This window comes from Stegostoma tigrinum, chromosome 9, assembly GCF_030684315.1.
Source record: "Stegostoma tigrinum isolate sSteTig4 chromosome 9, sSteTig4.hap1, whole genome shotgun sequence".
Lineage (NCBI taxonomy): Eukaryota > Metazoa > Chordata > Chondrichthyes > Orectolobiformes > Stegostomatidae > Stegostoma > Stegostoma tigrinum.
Genome location: NC_081362.1, coordinates 71405041 through 71427147, shown reverse-complemented (window position 1 = coordinate 71427147; position 22107 = coordinate 71405041). Strand labels below are relative to the sequence as shown.

Here is a 22107-nt window from a genome sequence, read left to right as displayed (position 1 = left end):
CCTCTACTCAAAGCCCTGAACAATGAAGGCTAGTGTGCCAAATTTTTAACCACCCTGCCTAGACGTGATGCAAACTTCAAAGAATTATGCACCCCTAGGTCCCTCTGTTCTACAACATTACTCAAGGCCCTACCATTAATTGTATAAGCCCTACCCTTTTTTGTTGTACCAAAATGCAATACCTTTGCAATTATCCAGATCGAAAACTCCATATGCCACTTTTTAGCCCATTGACTCATTTGATCAAGATCCCACTGTAATCTTAGAAAACCTTCTTCACTTTCTACCATGCCACCAGTTTTGGTTTTGTGTGCAAATTTACTAACCATGCCTTCCGTATTCTCATCCAAATCATTTATGTAAATGACAAACAAAGAGGTCCCAGAACTGATCCCTGTGGAATGCTGCTGGTCAAAGGCCTCCAGTCTGAAAAGCAACCCTTCCCCATTACTGTGTCCTGCCGTTAAGCCAAGTGACGAAAGCATGGGTGAATGTATCAGACAGGTTGAGGTGGAGGTGGGAAATTAGCGATTGGTGTTCAGACAGAAGTGCAATTGGGCATTCTCAATAACTAAGAAGATACACAGACATATTTAACTGATTATTTGAGATGAAACAAAACTATGAAGCAAAGGAAAATGTTTGACTTTTTACCTCTGAACAGTTCTCATTAACTTGTTCCTGATTAGCTGCTATTTTCCATCCTTCATAACTAACTGCAAAATTGTAATCTTCAGCAACTTGAACGGGATGATAAGTATAACGTTGCATGTGATAAACCATGCGGACCATAAGCTTCCATGTTTGATTCTTGATTTGTCTTGAGTTAGACAAGCTCAACCAGAGCAGGAGTTTAGGGCTACACTTGTCTCCCAACTCTAACTTAGGTTCCAGTACCACAACCTGACAGGGATAATGGGAACTGCAGATGCTGGAGAATCCAAGATAACAAAGTGTGAAGCTGGATGAACACAGCAGGCCAAGCAGCACCTGACAGGCTTCTTTTTTTCGTTCATGAGATGTGGAAATTGCTAACTAAGCCAGTACTTATTGCCCATCAAAAATTATTTTGGACAAAGTGGTGGTGAGTTGCCTTTTTGAATCACACCAGCCCTTGATGTTGCATGATTAGGAAGGTACTTTGACCCAAGTCAGGACGGTGCATGATTTGGAGGGGGACCTGAAAATAGGGTGATTCTAAGTATCTGCTGCCCTTGTATTTCTAGGTGGCAGAGGTCAAGATCTGTAAGGTTCTGCAGAAGGAGCCTTGGTGAGTTACCACAGGTGCCTGTTTTAAATGATACATTATGCTGCCACTGCACATCAATGCAATGAGTGAATGAGATGAAATGTTAAAGGCAGGGTGGCAACCAAACAGGCTACTTTACTGTGGATGGTGGCAAGCTTCTTGAGTGTAGTTGCAGCTGCATTCATCCAGGTAAGTAGTTGCACTGAAGCTTGATGAAGTTTTGAATCAAAGTGAAAGGTGAACAGGCAAGACCTAATATCTTGCCAGTGTACATCAAAGGACTAGCACAGCTGTAAAATATCTTGGGCTGTATTTATCAAGAAATATGCATTAAAATGTAAATACAATCTATGTTATAAGTGGTGAGGCACTGAAAGGTGTCACATAATTGATTAGTGTGTGACATATTAATTAGTACATTCAAATTAAACTGTCATGTAACTTTACTAATTTAATAAATAAAATGTATTTTTGGAAAAGAAACACCTTCAATGCTATCAGAGGGGTATTGTCTGGATTTTGCTTCTATGAACATAATAGGAGTAGGAGTAGGCTATTTGGTCTCTCAAACCTGCCCTGCCATAGGGTCATACAACACAAAGCTGACCCTTTGGTCCAACCAGTCCATGCTGAACATTTTGCCATTCAACAACATTATGGCTGATCTGCCCCGGGGTTCAACTCCTCTTTCGTGCCAACTCACCATAGTTCTCAACTCCCCAATATTTCAAAAATATAAATGCAAGCCAATCTAAACCCACAATGACTTCTATCTAGGAGGACAAGGGCAGCAGACAAATGGGAACACCATCATCTTCAAATCACCCTCCAAACCACTCATCGTCCTGACTTGGAAATATGTCACTGTTCCTTCACTGCTGGGTCCAAATCCTGGAATTCCCTCCCGAAGAGAATTCTGGGTCAGCCCACAGAAGATGGGCTGTAGATGTTCAAGAAGGCAGCTCACCGCCACCTTCTCACAGACAATTAGGAACAGGCAATAAATACTGGCCAGCCAGCAATGCCCGCATCCCACAAATGAATTTAAAAAATCTACCTAGCTTCTCTTTGAATACTCTGAGTTCCTTCAACTCTCAATTTTAAGTGAGAGTCTTCTTATTTTGTAATTATATCCCCTAGTTTGAGATTCCTCCACTAGGAGAAATGGCTTCTCAACATTTTCCTTGTCAAACCTTCTTAGAATATAGTATGCATCAACAAGATTACCTCTCATTTTTCAAAGCTTTAATGAATAAAGGCCTGACCTGTTTAGTCATTCTTGACGAGTCAACCCTTAATTCCAGGAATCAGTCTAGTGAATCTCATTTGCACTGCCTCCAATGCTAGTACATCCTTTCTTATATATGGGACCAAAAATGTACACTAAACTTCAGTTGCTGCATCACTAACATCCAGCAGAGTTGTAACAAAACTCTCCTACTTTTAAACTCCAAATCCCCACTAATAAAGGCCAAAAAACCATCTGCCTTTTTGATTACTTGCTGCATGACAAGCTAACCTTTTGTGTTTTGTGCACACAAATACCTAGATTCCTTTGTGTTTTTTGTGGTTTCTCCAATTAAATAGTAGTCTGCATTAATCCAAATACCATGAGACCTGATTTTGTGCAATAATTCTTTATGTGGTATCTTATCAAATAACTTCTGGAAATCCAAATACATTTACTCAGGATAAGGCATGACATTTTTAAGGCAGCTGAGGAGGAATTTCTGCTCTCAGAAGAAGGTGAATCAGTGGAACTTTTTACCAAGGAGGGTTTTTCAGGCTAGTTTGTTTAGTATATTCAAAGCTGAAATAGACAAATTTTTAATCAGTAAGGAATCAAGGGTTGTGGAGTGTAGAAAAGAAAGTGGAACTAGGGTTATCAGATCAGCAATGATCAAAGTGAATAGCAGATCAGAATTGCTACATTCAGCTCATTCAGTTTACACTGACCCCCAAGAGCATTCCGTCCTGATCCACCCCATCCCTACAACTCTGCATTCCCTATGGCTAATTCACCTACTCTACACATTCTTGGACATTGTGGGACAATTTAACATGGCCAATCCACCTAACTTTGGACTGTGGGAGGGAACCAGAGTGCCTTGTGGAAACCCATACAGGCGTTGGAAGGATGTGCAAATTCCACACATATGCCCAAGTCCCTGGCGTTGTGAGGCAGCATTGCTAACAACTGTGCCACCGCGCATCTCAGTGGGAAATTGAATGGCCTAATTCTGCACCTTTCTCTGTAATGGTAAGGGGGAACTAGTCATTGTGGTGAATTTCTGAAAGCTTTTAATGAAGTCCCACACAGGAGATTATTGAACAACATTAAAGTGCATAGGATGGATGCTAATATGTTGACATTTTTGGGGGATTGTTTAATGGAAAGGGGATAGGAATAATTTCTTCTGAATGAGTCATAACAGATATTCTCCAGCATTTTCTTCATTTGTTCAAATTTCCAGCATCTGCAGAATTTTGGTCATTGTCACTGAACTAGTTCAAAAGGTTGATTGATAAGCTTCAAGATGCTAATATCTCCAAGGCATGTGAGGTAACAAAAAATGGCGTTGAGTTAGATGGTCTGCTTCTATATTGTGTGTCACGATCGGTAGCAATCAATATGATTTTAATGTAATTATTACGGTGTTCATATGAGCAAATGCACTAAACGGAGAGAATCACTCGCCGGTGATTATATTTGGGAGGTAGTTGGCAGAGCCATTTGTTTGAACACACTCCCACGTTCAGCGAGTTCATCTCTGCTGCCTTCCGGGTTGGTTCAGCACAGCCCAAAATAGAATGTCAGCACGTCACGTATGTGGTCACCAGCAATCTTATTACACAAACGAGAGTCAGGAAAAAGGGGGAAGTACGTAACCACAACCAAATGTCTTAGATATGCCTTGATTTCAATAATAAATAATACGTATTTTGTAAATGTGCAGTAATGTTGACTTTTGACCAGACGACAGGCAGTGTCCACACAGGAAGGATGGCGGCGGTCAACTTGAATTATCGCTTCCCATTGGTTGCTGGTGATTTCATCTCGGCAACATCTGGGGCACAAGCTGCTCCATGGACCTGACTGGTGGGGGGAACTGAAGAACAAATCTCGTGACGACACAATCGATTGACGTACCATCTTATCCAATCGACAAGGGAGCTTGCAGCATTCTGACCAATGATGAATGATGTGAAAAGTGGATGGGGGTTGGAACGAAAATAAATTATACGTTTGACGACAAAGTCGGGTCGAATAAAAATTCTGCACCGAACTTTCCGGATTTGAAGCGGGCGGAGTAAACACACACACACGCGCAAAGCTCCATCACAAGTTTGGTAGTTGTGCCCGCCCGCCCGCCCGCCTTGTGCCGTGAGCGGTCGTGGCGTCTGTTTCTTTTCTTCAGCTCGCACTTATTTCTTGTTTTTTTTGAAAGGGATAATTCTTGATGTCCGCCTCAGACGTCACAAAAATGTCTGAAATTGTCCGCCGCTGTCAGCTGCAGACACTGATAACGAGCAAGACAGTGTAAAATCGTATTCTGTGAAAAAAGTACTATTTAAAAAAAAATTTAAAAATAGCCCTCGCGTATAACTCTGAAATCGGGAACCTACGAGACGCGGCAGGAAAAAAAAGAGGAGTAAGTAGCCAGGTTTAAATAACTGGGAGGGCGTCTGTAAATGTACTTGGCCCCCACGCGCTTCTGGCCCTTCTCCATCTCCTCACTTCCCCAACCTCCCACACCCTGTCCTCTTTTCGCTGCCTCCATTCCACCACAAACCGGGGCTTGTCAAAAGCCTTAGGCCCGAGCTACATTTCTGTTCCTGATGTGTGTATGTACTATCGATATTTTCATATGTAAAGCCAGAATAGACAGATTATAAATTGAATCTACCAGAATCTCAGTTTGCATTTGAGAAATCACGTCAAACGTAATTTCTTTTTATAGGTACTGTTTTTATTTCAACGAGTTTGCTTACGAGTACGTTGTTCTTTACGTATTGTTGAAAACGACATCAGTGCCCTTAACTGAGGAGTAATTAAATGAGGGGCTTGGAGAAAGGTCATTGTAGGCCTCTTGTGCGAATTACCTGTATAGTCTTGTGTGTTGACAACTGTTAGTGCTTCTTTTTAAACGAATATAATTTTAAAAGAAACCTTGAACGCGAAATAATGTTGAATTATCGGTAACATATATGCAGTATGTTTTTTCATTTGTGTGGTTTTAAAACGGAGCTGTATGTATTAGATTTCAGATGATTTTAGATTAAAATGCAACTTAGTTGCACCTCATTGGAGATTTTTAAATATTTGAAATTGTGTTACGACCCATATTTTGGTTTAGCATATAGATCAGCATTAGTATTTGCCTATAACTGACGGTTTTGTGTTCTTGAAATTCCTTACAATGGATTATAAATCATTTTCCCATTAAACTTTTTACCAATAATCTATTATTACTTTCCATAGGTATAGTATGTATAATACTTGGTGTATGTGCTGGATAAGATTTCCACTCGTTAAAATATCTGGTTTTCTGAAGGCTTTATTTTAATTACACTTCATACATTTATTTACTAGTTTAGGATTTTATCTGTATTTTCAGATCAGTAGAATTTGATAGGTTGGAGGTGTGGGAGCTGTGCCTTTGTTTTAGCTGTGTAGTTTTTTTTGGTAGCTTTTTTTGATGAATGACATTATTTGGCGAACTATTTCTAGTGTTGTGACACAGATTGTGTGAAAGACTCATAATATGTCATGATATTACTGTTATGCTATTATCGGAGATCTGAGACATTGAGGTTGGAGCTCCTTTAAGTAATCTTTTAATTAAACCAGCTTTGCCAAGTCCAAAGCTGAATTCAGTAATCTCAGGCCTGTATTTTACTGGCTAACTTAAGAGGCCCTGAGGGTGATTATCAAGTATTGTCTTTCTTTATTTATGACATCAAGTCAGTACTGTAAACTCTCACTATTCCACAAAATTAGAGAATAGCAGTTTCTGTTTCAGAAACACTATGCTTACTTTAAACTTTACATTTTTCAACTAAATCTCGATTTGTCCGAATAATTTGAAATTTGTATTTGATTGGAGATTAGATTTGCAGTATTTTGCATAACTTTTCTCAAGTAGGTGAAAGCAGGATTGCAAGTGGACATATGTATGGATGAAGATATAGAACTTTTAAATACATATTTTAAAAGCATGCTGTATTAAATGAAGTTGATCATCATAAAAAGAAAGCCACCAGAGGAAAGTGGAATCAATCAAGAATATAGAAGTATTCCTAAGTGCTGAAATGTCAGAACTTTGACTCTTCCTTGGTATTTAAGAACTTTAGGGATAGCTGAATAAAAGGTCATGCTATCAGAACTTTTCATTTACACTTATTAGGATATACCAAAAATGTATGATCTCGTTGCCTGATGAGTTCAAAATGGAAAACTTTTAACGGTATGTTTTCTTTTCAGCAAGCTTGCTAAGTGGAATGTGGCAAATGTTGTACACAGCTTTGGGAAAGTGAAAGGCTACACCAGGGACTAAAGCAGTCAATGTTATCTCTGCTATGGGTAAGCAAATTAGGGAAAACTTTAAAAAAAAAGGGTGAATTGGGAACAGTCAGCACAGATTTGTAAAGGGTAAGTCGTGCTGAACCAAGATAATAAAATGTGAGGCTGGATGAACACAGCAGGCCAAGCAGCATCTCAGGAGCACAAAAGCTGACGTTTCGGGCCTAGACCCTTCATCAGAGAGGGGGATGGGGGGAGGGAACTGGAATAAATAGGGAGAGAGGGGGAGGCGGACCGAAGATGGAGAGCAAAGAAGATAGGTGGAGAGGGTGTAGGTGGGGAGGTAGGGAGGGGATAGGTCAGTCCAGGGAAGACGGACAGGTCAAGGAGGTGGGATGAGGTTAGTAGGTGGCTGGGGGTGGGAGGAAGGGATGGGTGAGAGGAAGAACAGGTTAGGGAGGCAGAGACAGGTTGGACTGGTTTTGGGATGCAGTGGGTGGGGGGAGGGGATGAACTGGGCTGGTTTAGGGATGCAGTGGGGGAAGGGGAGATTTTGAAACTGGTGAAGTCCACATTGATACCATATGGCTGCAGGGTTCCCAGGCGGAATATGAGTTGCTGTTCCTGCAACCTACGGGTGGCATCATTGTGGCAGTGCAGGAGGCCCATGATGGACATGTCATCAAGAGAATGGGAGGGGGAGTGGAAATGGTTTGCGACTGGGAGGTGCAGTTGTTTGTTGCGAACTGAGCGGAGGTGTTCCGCAAAGCGGTCCCCAAGCCTCCGCTTGGTTTCCCCAATGTAGAGAAAGCCGCACCGGGTACAGTGGATGCAGTATACCACATTGGCAGATGTGCAGGTGAACCTCTGCTTAATGTGGAATGTCATCTTGGGGCCTGGGATGGGGGTGAGGGAGGAGGTGTGGGGACAAGTGTAGCATTTCCTGCGGTTGCAGGGGAAGGTGCCGGGTGTGGTGGGGTTGGAGGGCAGTGTGGAGCGAACAAGGGAGTCACGGAGAGAGTGGTCTCTCCGGAAAGCAGACAGGGGTGGGGATGGAAAAATGTCTTGGGTGGTGGGGTCGGATTGTAAATGGCGGAAGTGTCGGAGGATAATGCGTTGTATCCGGAGGTTGGTAGGGTGGTGTGTGAGAACGAGGGGGATCCTCTTGGGGCGGTTGTGGCGGGGGCGGGGTGTGAGGGATGTGTCGCGGGAAATGCGGGAGACGCGGTCAAGGGCGTTCTCAATCACCGTGGGGGGGAAGTTGCGGTCCTTAAAGAACTTGGACATCTGGGATGTGCGGCAGTGGAATGTCTTATCGTGGGAGCAGATGCGGCGGAGGCGGAGGAATTGGGAATAGGGGATGGAGTTTTTGCAGGAGGGTGGGTGGGAGGAGGTGTATTCTAGGTAGCTGTGGGAGTCGGTGGGCTTGAAATGGACATCAGTTACAAGCTGGTTGCCTGAGATGGAGACTGAGAGGTCCAGGAAGGTGAGAGATGTGCTGGAGATGGCCCAGGTGAACTGAAGGTTGGGGTGGAAGGTGTTGGTGAAGTGGATGAACTGTTCGAGCTCCTCTGGGGAGCAAGAGGCGGCGCCGATACAGTCATCAATGTACCGGAGGAAGAGGTGGGGTTTGGGGCCTGTGTAGGTGCGGAAGATGGACTGTTCCACGTAACCTACAAAGAGGCAGGCATAGCTGGGGCCCCCCCACCCACTGCATCCCAAAACCAGTCCAACCTGTCTCTGCCTCCCTAACCGGTTCTTCCTCTCACCCATCCCTTCCTCCCACCCCCAGCCGCACCCCCAGCTACCTACTAACCTCATCCCACCTCCTTGACCTGTCCGTCTTCCCTGGACTGACCTATCCCCTCCCTACCTCCCCACCTACACCCTCTCCACCTATCTTCTTTGCTCTCCATCTTCGGTCCGCCTCCCCATCTCTCCCTATTTATTCCAGTTCCCTCCCCCCATCCCCCTCTCTGATGAAGGGTCTAGGCCCGAAACGTCAGCTTTTGTGCTCCTGAGATGCTGCTTGGCCTGCTGTGTTCATCCAGCCTCACATTTTATTATCTTGGAATCTCCAGCATCTGCAGTTCCCATTATCTCGTGCTGAACCAAATTCGTTTTGTCAAGGGAATCAGTGTCTGAATCAAGTTAGCGTGATGGTATTCATGGAGTCTCAGAAGACTGAATACATGCCAGACAGGAGATTGAGAACAAAAAATAAGCCAGGTGATATTAGAGGAACTACAATTAATTGTATGAGTATGGATGGCAGCAAATGACATGATGGGAGGTGGAATTGTGATGGCCAGGAAGCTGAGAATTTCAGTAAATGGATGTTTTCCACCTTGCAGTGTGAGTAGGAGGTTGCAAGATCTTCTGTATACAAGTATTCTTCATTTGGGCACAGACAGAACAGGTCCTTTTGTTTCAATTCCCAAAGTGCTGGAGAAACTCAGCAGGTCTGGCAGCATCTGTGGACAGAGAAAAACAGAGTTTGTGTTTGTAGCGCAGTATGAGTTTTCCTCAGAACTCAACTTCTGAAACATTTCTCTTCCTTTCTTAGTAAAGCGTCAAATGAGGCAAAGATGAGATGAGATTCGAATAGTTTTGAGATAGTGTTAATAGACTCAAAAGTCAGGAGTACATAACGTGGATCATAACACTGAGTGTAGACCTCAGTACACAACAGGGACAGCACTGTTCGTCTGAATGACATTTGTGGAATGTGGAATCTTGCTGATATGGATTGTGTACGTTATTCCTTTCTAATGGGGAAAAGGAAAGATTTCATAGCTAGTTCAAGAGCAGCAGTTTTTATCAGGCAGTTTAAAGTGTGTTCTCCAACAATGAAAGATTAAGTTGGGCAAGAGTAAATCTTGAAACATGTGAAGGAAGCTGAGGGATTTTCCAGAATAAATTTGATAGTGCAGTAAAGATTTTTTTCCCAAATATTTCAAGTAATAGCCATTTGACACATTAACTGGAAGAAAAATTATTGCACACAAATGTGAAACACTTTCTCTTATTTGAACTGGCTTTCAAAGCACTTAGAATCATTGGGTTTTACAGCATAGAAGAAAGCCATTTACCTTGTGTCTGTTCTTTCTATGAAAGAAGGAAGCATTTAGACCCATTGTCTAGTTCATTTACTTAAGTTTTAATATTTTAAATATTTAGCTACTTTTCTTAGCCTCTATAATGGATTCTTTGCCTGCCTTTTTTTCTGAAGAGGTGTATTAGGTTTTAAAACTAATTATTTAGAAAAGTATCTGAATATCACATTATTTTAGTATGATCTTAACATTATACTCTCTCGCTACCACCTTTATGACAAATGAAAGCCTTCATAAGATTAGACCATGAGGCTCATGAGCAGAGGTAGGCTATTCAGCCCATTGAAGCTGCTCCTGCCATTCAAAGGGATCATACCTGTTCTGATTATCCTCGACTCCACTTCACTCTCTTCTCCATAGTTTAGTTTTCCTTAGTGGTTAAACATCTGTTTATCTCTGTGTAGAATACACTTATTCAGCCAGCCTCCACAGATCTCTCTGGTAAAGCATTCCACAGATTGATATCAGAGAAGAAATTCTTCTCGTCTCTGTAAAGTAGACCCCCACCCTCCATCCCCACCTCTGGTCATGCCCTCTGTTCGTAGACTGTTCCACAAGGGGGAACAACCTTCCTGCATCCACCCTGTCAATTCCCCTCAGAATTTGGTATGTTTCATTTTTCATTCCTCTTTATTCCAATTTAGTTGACCTCTCCACAGGAGACCAATCCTCCCTCCCTACCTGGTATCAGCCTTTAAAAATGAGATAATGAGAATCCAGAGACAGTATGTCCCTGTTAGACTAAAGGGCAAGGCTGGTAAATGCAGGGAATGCTGAGTGATGAGAGAAATTACGGTTTTGGTCAAGGAGGAGAAGGAAGCAAATGTCAGGTATAGACAGCAGGGATCGAGTGTGAATCCCATGAGTTTAGGGGTGATTGGAGTATAGTCAAGGGAAATCAGGATAGCTTTGGCGGGTAGCATGAGGGAAAATCCAAAGGGATTCTGCAAGTCATTAAGGACAAAAGAGTAAGTAGGGAGAGAATGCCAATGTAGTTAACTCAGCTGTATTAGGGGCGTTTGAGCAGTCCTTGGATAAGCATATGGATAATGATGGGATAGTGTGGGGGGAGGGGCTTAGATTAGTTCACAGGTCGGCGCAACATCAAGGGCTGAAGGGCCTGTTCTGCTCTGTATTGTTCTATGTTCTTAATAGGGCCCCTTAAAGAGCAACAAGGATGTCTTTGTGTGGAACTACAGGAGATAGGCGAGATACTAAATAAGCATTTCTTCTCAGTATTTACTGCGGAGAATGATATGGAAGCTAGAGAATTTGGGGAAACAATAGTGATACCTTTTGAAAGTGCCTATATTACAGAGGGAGAGGTGCTGGAGGTCTTAAAACGTGTAAAGATGGATAAATCTCCATGACCTTAAGAGGTGTACCCATAATTTTGTAGGAGATGATTGCTGGGCTTCTTGCTGAAATATTTGTATCATTAATAACTGTGGGCGAGCTGGAAGACTGGAGGTGGGCTAACATGGTGTCATTGTTTAAGAAAGGTGATGAGAAAAAGCTAGGAAACGACAGACATGTAAATCTGATGTCAGCAGTGGGTAAGTTGTTGGAGGAGATTCTGAGGGACAGGATTTACATGTGTTTGGAAAAGCAAGGACCAATGAGTGATAATCAACATGGAAATGGACATGGGAAATTGTATTCCACTAACTTGATTGAGTTTTTTGAAGAACTGAAGAAGTTTGATGATAGAGTGGATGGACTTCAGTAAGGCATTCTGCATAGTAGTCTGGTTAGCAAGGTTAGATCGCATGGAATACAGGGAGAATTAGCCGTTTGAATATTGAACTGGCTCGAAGGTACAAGACGCACTCGTAGTGGAGGGTTCTTTCTTGGACTGGAGGTGTGTGACCAGCCTGGTGCCACAACGAGGGTTGCTGGGTCCACTGAGCTATCGGGAGAGGCTGAATAGGCTGCGGCTATTTTCCCTGGCGTGTTGGAGGCTGAGGGGTAACCTTACGGAAGGTTTATAAAATGATGTATAGATAGGGTGAATAGTCAAGCTATTTTTCCCAGGGTAGGGAGTCTAAAACTGCAGTGCATAGGTTTAAGGTAAGAGGGGAAAGATTTTAAAAAGGGACCTAAGGGGCATCTTTATCGTGGAGAGGTGTGTGTGTGAAATGAGCTGCCAGAGGAAGTGGTGGAGGCTGGTATAATTAATTAAGTTGTAATTAATTTAAAAGGCATCTGGATGCGTGTACAAATAAGAAGAGTTTGGAGGAATATGGGCCAAATGCTTGAAAAATAGCACGAGGTTATTGTATTGTATCTGGTCAACATGGATGAATTTGACTGAAGGGTCTGTTTCCATGCTGAACAGCCCTGTTGATTTTAGATGATCTTGTGTATGTCTAAATGCTCTTCTGTTTCATCCCTTTTATAGATGCTAGCGTTTTCCCAATGATGGATATTAAGTTAAGTGGCCTAAAGTTAGCTGGGGTTTTTTGTTGTCACTTTCTCTTTTAATAAGGATGTTACTTTGGTAGTTTCCAATCCTCTTGGATTTTCCAGAACCTGAGATTCTTAGATTATTACTGGTGCATCCACTGTACCTGTCCCTGTTGCTACTTCCTTTAATATACTAGGATGATCCCATCATGTCTTGAGCCCCATTAGTTTTCCTAGTACATTTTCTCGTGATAATTATTAGTTATTTCCTATCCTCCCTTTCCCCTTTGAATAGTTAGTGATTTTGGAATGCTGTTGATCTCTATCAGATCTCTATTACCATCTCTGATCATTTTTTTTAAAAAAAGTTAGTTAAAACCTTTTTCTGAAAATCGCCTCGGTGAATTTCCTGTGAATTCTCGTCATGAATGTTGTCAAGTGGAATACCCAAAACAGGGCACATGATTCTAATTGTAGCCTTTGGTTTGTTTTAAAAGATATAATCTTTTTGCCTTGTTTTATGACCTAGTTTTAAATCCACAATCCCATATGGTTTAATTTAGTAGCATTTTAGACCCATGAGTCTGTTCTGTCGTCAGTGAGATTGCTTTGCTCTTCATCTGTGTTGTGTGCAATTTCATAATACCGCAGCCAGCAAGAAAAGTACTATTGATCTCAAATTTAAAGTTATTAATTGGACTACGTTTATGTTTTGTGGATATCAGTTTTGTTGCCTTGTTCTGGGTTCCTTAGGAATTGGGAAGTTCTTTTTCTTAGAAGCTTCAATCAAGTCACTTATATCTTCAAAGAAATGTAAGCCTAATTTATGTAATTCATCTTAAAGGCTAAATCTTGGAGCCATGGCATCATTTTGGCAATTTTGCATTGCACTTCTTCCACACACCTTCTAAGGTGCTATGGTGAAAACTCTATGGGCTACTCACAATGTGATCTAACCAAAGATTTGTATAACTGCAGTAAAATCCTCCTCATTAAATTCTTGTCCTGCAATTATGAAGGTAACTTCCATTCTATAGTGTTTTGTCCAAAATGATGATTCTTCACATTGATCTGCATCGAAACCTGTGTTTGCTTTACCTGCTTACAATTTATGTCTCTGTATGTTGTGTTCACATTTATACAGCTTATCATATCACTAATAATTGTACTGTCAGAAATCTTTTAGATGTCTGTCATTTTTTACCATTCACTCTCGACAGTGAATGATTAGGCTTCCACCAAGGATGACCATTAGTCTCTTTGTCCCAATTTAAGTGCACAGCCATTATCCCTGCTCTTACTATTACTATTATTCTTTTTAAAATAATGATTAACTTCCATCAATTCCATGGCCTCTAATTTTGACTATCTATCTCTATGTGAAACCTTATTCAATGCTCTTGAGAAGTCCATGCCAAGTCCTTGGAGATATACCCAAGTCTACAACTTAATTTATTTTTTCTGACGAAGTAACTAAATGTGCATTCAGTGTGATCTATTTACAGATTCATGTTAACTGTCTCTAATCAGCTCAAATTTCTCTTTCCAGGCCCCCCTCAATGGATTTTAATTACTCCCCCACAGTGTACATTACACTGACAGTTTTATAATTTTCTGGATTCACTTTCAACAGTTGATCTATATTTGCAATTTTCCATTCTAAAAGGCAATTGCTGAATATGCCCAAAGTGTGTGCATTTCTTCGTCATCTTCCTATTTAAGACTGGGTGGGGGCAATTCATCACATCCTAAGGGTTTTTCTGTATTTATTGCCATTACATTTTCTAATTCTCATTGCTTGCATTAACTGTAATCTTTACCAGTCCCTCTTTGTTATTACTTTCCCTGGAATGTCAAATTATACAATCCTGTTTTTGGGGATTCTAACATGGCCTGGTAGGTCAGTGATTAGTGCTGCTGCGTCATGATGCCAAAGACTCTGGTTCAGTTGTGAAGTTTGCACATTTTCACCATTTCTGTGTGGGTTACCACTAGGTGCTCAGGTTTCTTCCCACAGTTCAAAGATGTGCAGGTTAGGTGGATTGGCCTTGTTAAATTGCCCCTAGTGTCCAGGGATGTGCAGGCTAGGTGGATTTTCCAATGGAAATGCGGGGTTGCAGGGACAGGGGTGTGGGTCTGTGTGGTATGCTCTTCAGAGGATCGTTGGGCTGAATGGTCTGCGTCCATGCTGGAGGGATTCTCGTCCCATGATTCTAAATGATAATTCATCAATTCTGTCACTTCTGGATTTTCAATTGCAAGTTTACCCTTTAGCAACTTGAATGACAGGGTGTCCTAATTGACACTGCAGCTAATAAGGACCAATTTTTAATTTGTCGTTGCTGTTATGTTGGAAAAAATGATTGACTTTTGCGATTTGATATAAAAGAGGGCTTGTGTATCTTTTTTTTCTATTCCTTTTAGAATTTTTCGTTAAGTATGTATGTCTTTTCATTCGAGCCAAAATACATCATTTTGCTTTTTCTGCAGCAAATGACAAATTTGCTCTCTTTCATTTCTTCTTGAGCACACTACTTAATCTACCTCATTGACTGAGCTGTTGATCATCTTTCCTAATGTTATCTTTTGTGGATCGGTATCAAATTTTGTTTGATGCTTCTGTGTAGCACCTTCTGACATTTCATTATATTCAAATATACTGCTAAAGTACCAAGTTTTTTTTGTTTTGAAGATGTAAAAACTCTGAAGGGTGCACGTGTCATGTGACCATAGTTACTCAAGAAATGGTGGACATTGTTTGAATTTCAGTTGTCATTGTGGTGATGTCAGATACAACATTTCAAGATTTTTGACCCAGTGGTGCAAATAACTCCCATTGTGTTGTGTACTACTCTGCTGCATGGAAGATTTGGGATTTCCTATTAAGTGCTACCTTGATGTCAAGGGCAGGATGTAATATCAAATGACCCTAGAAAAACTGAGGTCAGTGGGATTTGAGAGAAACTTCTTTTATTGGTTGGGTTGTACCTTGTATAAAGTACAATGGGTGGTGGCCCTTGGACATTACTCTTGGAGTACCTTGACATGGCAGTCTAAGCCCAGCTATCTTCAGCTGCTTTTAGTAGTAGCTTTCTTATCAAAAATATATGGTTGAATTGGGGATTTTTGATGTTTGCATGACGTTCAGTACCACTTGTAATGACTGGACTGAAGCAGCCTGTATCCTTAACAGAAGTGCATTGACTATATTCAGACTTGGATTGATAAGTGGCAAGTAGCATTTTCACGAAACAATTTTTAGACTGATCACCTCCAGCAAGAGCCTAACTATCTCACATCTATAAATGTAGCATTGTAGTTGGTACATCATGAGCATCTGAGGTGATCTGTCTCTAGAAACTTCATGCATGATTACATAAATACTATGGTGTACCAGCCGTGTAAATAAATACTGTTTTACAAGAGCCTGTCAAAAATTGGAAATTCTATGACAAGCAACTGATCTTTTGATTGTCCAAGGCCTGTTTGCTGTCTAAAAGGCACAAGTCAGGATTCTGATGGAATACTCTGAATTCCAGGGATGAAAGGGCTGTTGAATGAGGTGTGGTTGTATAGGTTGGCCTTGTACCCACTGGAGTTGAGAAGAATGAGTGGGGATTCTGATTAAGGAACATAAAATATCAAAGGGGTTTGATAAGGTGGCTGTTTAACAAACGTTTCCCCTTGTGGGACTGTCTCAAACAAAAGGCCATAAATTTAAAGTGAGAGGAGGTACATTCAGAACTGAGTTGAGAAAATACTTTTGTCCAAGGGTTGTGAATCTGTGGAACACTTTGCCTCAGATTGCAATAGAGGCAAAATCAAATAGATTCAAGAAAGAAATAGGTATGTTTCCGATGTCAAGTGGGATAAAGGGCAATGGGAAGCAGGCAGGAGAGGGGAGTTCAGACCAGGACAAGTTCAGCTATGATCATGTTAAGTGGTGAAATGGGCTGGAAGGGCTGAATTGCCTACTCCCACTCTTAATTCCTATGTTCCAATGACTGGGCTGGATCAGTGCAGCTCGAAGAATATTCAATAAGCTCTACACCGTCCAGGATGAAGCACCTACTTTGTCATACCCCTTTCTCCCCTGTGCACCAGTAGCAGAAAGAGCCACTGGTTAATATTCTAGGGACCTGGCTTCGAATTCTGCCATGGCACATGGTGGAATTTGAATTTGATTTTAAAATACTGGAATTAAGAATCTATTGATGTCCATGAAATCATTGTTGGAAAAACCCATCTAGTTCATTAACGTCTTTCAAGGAGGGAAATCTGCTATCCTCAGCTGGCCTGGCTTATATGTGACTCTGGACGTACAGCGAAGTGGTTGACTCAGTTGCCCACTGAAATAGCCAAGAAAGACATTCATTGTGCCAATTGGTACAAAGTCTTAAAGAAATGAACTGGACAAATCACCGAGCATCGACCTAGCCACCGGAAAAGACAATGTCAGAAATGCTCCTGTCAACCCAACAAAGTCCTTCTTACCAACATCTGTGGGCTAGTGCTAAAACTGGGAGAGCTGTCTTACTGACATGTCAAGCAACAGCCTGACAGCCATACGTGTTGGAATTGTACATTAAAGACAACATCCTAGACAGCATTACCACCACCCCTGGATTATATCCTGTCTCACTGGCAGGACAGACTTGGTAGGGGTGGCAGCACAGTGGTATACATTTGGGAGGCAGTTGTCCTCTGGGTTCTCAAATTTCACTCTGACCTCATGATGGCTCTTGGCTTCAGGTTAAACATGGACAAGGAAACCTTTCTGCTGATTACCATGTACCATCCTCCCTTAGCTGATAATCCGTGGTACTCCATGTTGAGCAACACTTTGAGGAAGCATTGAGGATGACAAAGGCACGTATAATGTACTTTGGATGGGGTATTTCAGTATCCATTACCAAGAGTGGCTTGGTAGCAGTATTACAGACCCTAAAGGACATAGCTGAGTCTGTGGCAGGTGGTGAGGGAACGAACAAGAGGAAAAAAATCTTCTTGACCTCATCCTTACCAATCTGCTAGCTGCAGATGCATCTTTCCATGACCGAATCGGTACGAGTGACCACTGCATAGTCCTTTATGTGGAGTTGAATTCCTGCTTTAACATTTGAGAATTACCTCCATTGTATTGTGTGGCACTAACACTGTGCTCAATAGGATAGACTTGAAACTAGTCTAGGAATTAATGACTAGGCATGCGTAAGGCGCTACAGGCCATCAACAGCAGCAGGATCGTGGTACTTCAACACAATCTTCAAACCTATGGCCTGGTATAACTCCGCTCTACCATTACTGTCAAACCAGGGGATCAACCCAGGTTCGATGGAGAGTGCAGGAGGGCATGCTGGGGTAACACCAGGTATACCTGAAGATCAAGTGTCAACCTGGTGAAACCACCCAACAGGATTACTTGCATGCATAAGCAACAAGTGATTGAACTAAGTGATCCCACAGCCAGTAGGCCAGATCTAAACTCTGCAGTCCTGCCATATCCAGTTGTGATTGCTGGTGGGTTCCACAAATATCCCCACCCTCAGTGATGGAAGAGCCCAGCACATCAGTGCAAAAGATCAAGTTGAACCTTTTGCATCACTCTCTTCAGCTAGAAGTGTCTAGTGGATGATCCATCTTGGTCTCCTCCAGTAGTCCTCAGTGTTACAGATACCAGTCTTCAGCCAATTTGAATGACTCCATGTGATATGAAGAAACAGTTGGAGGTACTGGATACAGCAAAAAAAAAGACCCTGACAACATTCTGGCAATAGTATCAAAGACTTGTGCTCCAGAACTTCCTGCTCCCCTAGCTAAGCTGTCGCAGCATAGTTACAATATTGGCATCTCCTCAACAATATGGAAAATCGCCCAAGTATGTTTTGTACATAAAGTGCAGAACAAATCCAAACAAGCCAGTTACCACTCCATCAGTCTACTCTTGGTTATCAATAAAGCAATGTGAGATGCCATCACGAGTGCTATCAGGCAGTGCCTGCTGAGCAGTATCCTGCTGAGTGATGCCCAGTTTGAGTTCTGCCATGGTCACTCAGCCCCGACCTCATTATAACCTTGGTTCAAATATGGATAAAGTGCTGATTTCCGCAGGTGAGGTGAGAGTGACAGCCGTTGATGTAAAGGCCACTTTTGACTGATCGTGGCATCAAGGACCCCTAATAAAACTGGAATCAGTGGATATTGGGGGGAAAATTTCTCTCCGGTGGTTGTAATTACACCTGACACATAGGATGATTGTAGTTGATCAGGCATCTCAGTTCCGTGATACCTCTGCAGGAATTCTTCAGGGTAGTGTCCTGGGCCCAGACACATTCACCTGCCTCAATGACCTTGTCTCTAGCATTGAAGTCACTAGTGGTGGTGTTCACTGATGATCACACAAAGTTCAGCACCATTTGCAACTTCTCAAACTAAAGCATTCTCATGTTCAAATGCAACGTGGTCTGGACAATATCCAGGTTTGGGCTAACAAGTGGCAAGTAACATTTGTGCCACACACTGAAGAAACAAAGTGTGAAGCAGGATGAACACAGCAGGCCAAGCAGCATCTCAGGAGCACAAAAGCTGACGTTTTGGGCCTAGACCCTTCATCAGAGAATCGAGAATCTCACTACTGTCTTTTTACTTCCAATGGTGTTAGTGTCACTGAATTGCCCCACTCATCATCTTGGGGGTTATAATTGACTAGAAACTCAACTGGACCTACCACGTAATCACAGCGCAAAAAGAGCAGGTCAGAGGCTACCAGTACTGTGTAGCAGGTAACTCCCCTCCTGACTCATCAAAGCCTGTCCACTGTCTACAAGGCACAAGTCAGGTGTTTGATGCAATACTCCCCACTTGCCTGGATGAGTGCAGCCCCAACAACACTCAAGCTTGACATCTTTCAAGACACAGCAGCCTGCTTGACTAGCACTACATCCGCAAGCATCTGTGTACTATCGACAAGATGCACTGCAGAAATCCACTAAATTCCACAGCACCTTACAAAGCCACAACCACTTCTGTCTAGATGGACAAGGGGCAGCAGATATATGGGAATACCATGACCTTCAGTGTCCTCTCCAAGCCACTCATCCTGCCTTGGAAATAAATTGCTGTTCCTTCACTGCCTCTGGGTCAAAAATCCTGGAATTCTCTCCCTAAGGGCATTGTGGGCCAGCTCAGCACCATCTGGTCAACGGCAACCAGGGGCAGACAAAAAAAAGCCTCCTAGCCAGCGACAAAATCATCCCACGAATGAATAAAGAGAATAGAACAGTCTGCATCTTCCATAGGATGCATTGTAACCCCTCAGTGGACTTCCTTTGATAGCACATTCCAAGTGTGTGACATCTAGAAATAAAAGGAACAATATCACCTCCAAAGTTCCCTCTAAGCTCCACATTGTCTTGATTTGAACTGTTATTGAACGTATTACTGTTCCTGAGTCAAAAATCTGGAACACTCTCTAACAGCTTTTGAGGGTGTACCTACATGAGATGGATTGTTGCTGATGAATAAGACTGCTTACAACTATTTTCTTGGGCAACTGGGGATGGATTGCAAATGCTGGCCTTGTCAGTGTACTCGTATTGTATGGAGGAATGATGGGGTTAAAAAAAAATTCACAATAGATCTTGGAACTCTCCGTACTATCTCCACAGTGGAAACAATGGGTATGGAGTTTACTCGTGGGAGAAACTAACAAAATGTGTTCACTCTTGAATATTTCCTGCTGCTGCAGCTGCAATCATCCAGCATTATGTATTTGATCGCATTTTCGACTTGAGCCTTTATAAGTAAAAGAGAGCATTTTGTAGTCAGAAGTGACTGTTTACCTACTCGTCATAATCCTATAACAAGAACTAAAAGCAAATACTGAAAAATATTCTGCAGGACTGGGAGTGAAGAAGGTAAGTGAATTTTGCTTGTTATAATCATCTGATGTTCTATTGCATGATCTTATACCAGATCTGAATGTCCCAAGTATTTTGTTTTTTAAAAAAAATCAGATTTCCATAATGTACAGTATTTTGCTCTTGCTCTGTCACAACATGTCATTCGTTCAGTTGGTCTCTGGTTAATTGCCAACCCTAGAAGGGGAAGCAACATGAGAAAATGTTTCAAGTGATGAGTTCTGATCTGAATGACCTGCAAGAGAGACCGATTCACAGATCATTTTCCAAAGGGAATTGGATGAATGCTTTGAGGGAAATGAACTACAGGCTAGGATAGAAATGAAGGGAGTAGGTATATTTTGGGCAGATTTGTCCAATGCTTGCTGGGTGAAACTGTGTTTCCTTCTTTCTAGGGCTCCTTAACAGTGCTGATAGGGGTCTTGGAAATGATGTGAATTTGAAGGGGAAAGTGCGGTGGTCACACCATTTCTGGAAGACTTATTTTGGCTGTGCACGTATCAATCTAAGCTTGGACTTGTCTAGCTGAGAATTACCTGACAACCAGGAAGTTGGAACAAGCAGGGTAAACTGCTCACTGAAACAAAGTCTGTGGCAGAGGTACTCGGTGAAGACAGAAGGAAACTACTCCAAATTTTCAAAGATGGTGACACTGGCTCAGTTGAAAGCGTGGCTGTTGAGCTACTGAGGACTATCGGGATAGATAAAGATGAGGTGCTTAAAATGCAGGTAGCATTCCAGGGAGCAAAGTTGATGTGTCCTTGGCAGCATGGATTAAAAGTTAGGTACCTGATGGGAAACAGAAAGTAGGTATAGATGGGCGTTTCTCAGACTGGAAATGAGTGGTGCTCCCCAGGGATCAATCTTGGGTCAGTTTTTCTTTTTTGCTTTTATTTTCTGATTTTTAGATAAATTATTTGTTGATGAGTGCTGAGGGCCAAATCTCTAAATTTGCTGATGATACTCAGCTAGTGCAAATGATGAATTATGATAATAATGCAGAGTGACTTTAGAAGGATAGTGACAAGTTGGCCAAATGAGCAGGCATCTGGTGAATGAATTTTTATATATAGAAATGTGAGGTAATGCATTTTGTTAGAAGAAGCAGTGACAATGCAGGCTTAATGGTACAACTTTGAGGGGAGAACAGTAGCAGAGGTACCTTGAGGGTTCACATGCATGATTCCCTGAGGGTGGTCAGGCAAGTTGATAGTTTTAAGAAGGCTTTTGGTATCCTTGGTTTCATAAAGGGAGGCAGTGAGTATAAAAGCAAAAGCACTGATGCTACACCTCTACAAATCATTTGGTCAGGTCATGTTTGGAGTATTGTGTTTAGTTCTTGGCATCTTTATTTAAAGAAGGATGTTCAAGCCCTGGAGGAAGTGCACAGGCGATAGGCTAGAATGATGCCAGGAATGAAGGATTTTACATAAAAGGAAAGATTAAGCCCAAAATCCCTATCTTCCTTGGAGAGAAGGTTTCAAGGTGACCTTTTTATTGAAGTGGTCAAAATTGCACAATTTTGACTGGGTAAAGAAGGATATTCTATTTCCACTAGTTGGAATGTCAATAACTTGGGTGTCAATTATAAGATTGTCAGTAAGTGGTGGAGTGAGATGAGAAATTACTTGACTCAGTTGTTAGGATTTGGAATACTCCATCTAGAAGAGTGGTAGAGGCAGATTCCATAGTCTGTTCCAAAGAGAGCTGGATGTGTACTAGAAAGTAATTCCACTTAGAGGGCTATGGAGATTGTGCTGGACTAGCTGGGCCACTGCAAAGAATTGTGAATTAATCTGTATTTTTTGTACCTCCTTGAAGAAACAATAACAAACATTCATGGTGAATGTTCAGAAAGGTCAAAAGGAAATGCCTGCAAACTTAGCAGTTAAA

The 22107-nt window shown here is 42.0% G+C and overlaps 1 protein-coding gene across 5 annotated transcripts in view; it reads left to right on the top strand.

Moving 5' to 3' along the window:
• Window positions 1-4596: 4596 nt before the first annotated feature.
• Window positions 4597-22107, top strand: part of ppm1ba (protein phosphatase, Mg2+/Mn2+ dependent, 1Ba) — a 158463-nt gene continuing 140952 nt past the window's right edge. The window contains exon 1 of one of the 5 annotated variants that reach the window (XM_048535871.2): window positions 4597-4902. The gene's annotated coding sequence lies outside the window, so the exon portion shown is untranslated. Of the gene's footprint in view, window positions 4903-4962; window positions 5096-22107 lie in introns of those variants that run through there. The other 4 variants (XM_048535870.2, XM_048535877.2, XM_048535876.2 and 1 more) reach the window with 4 other exon arrangements.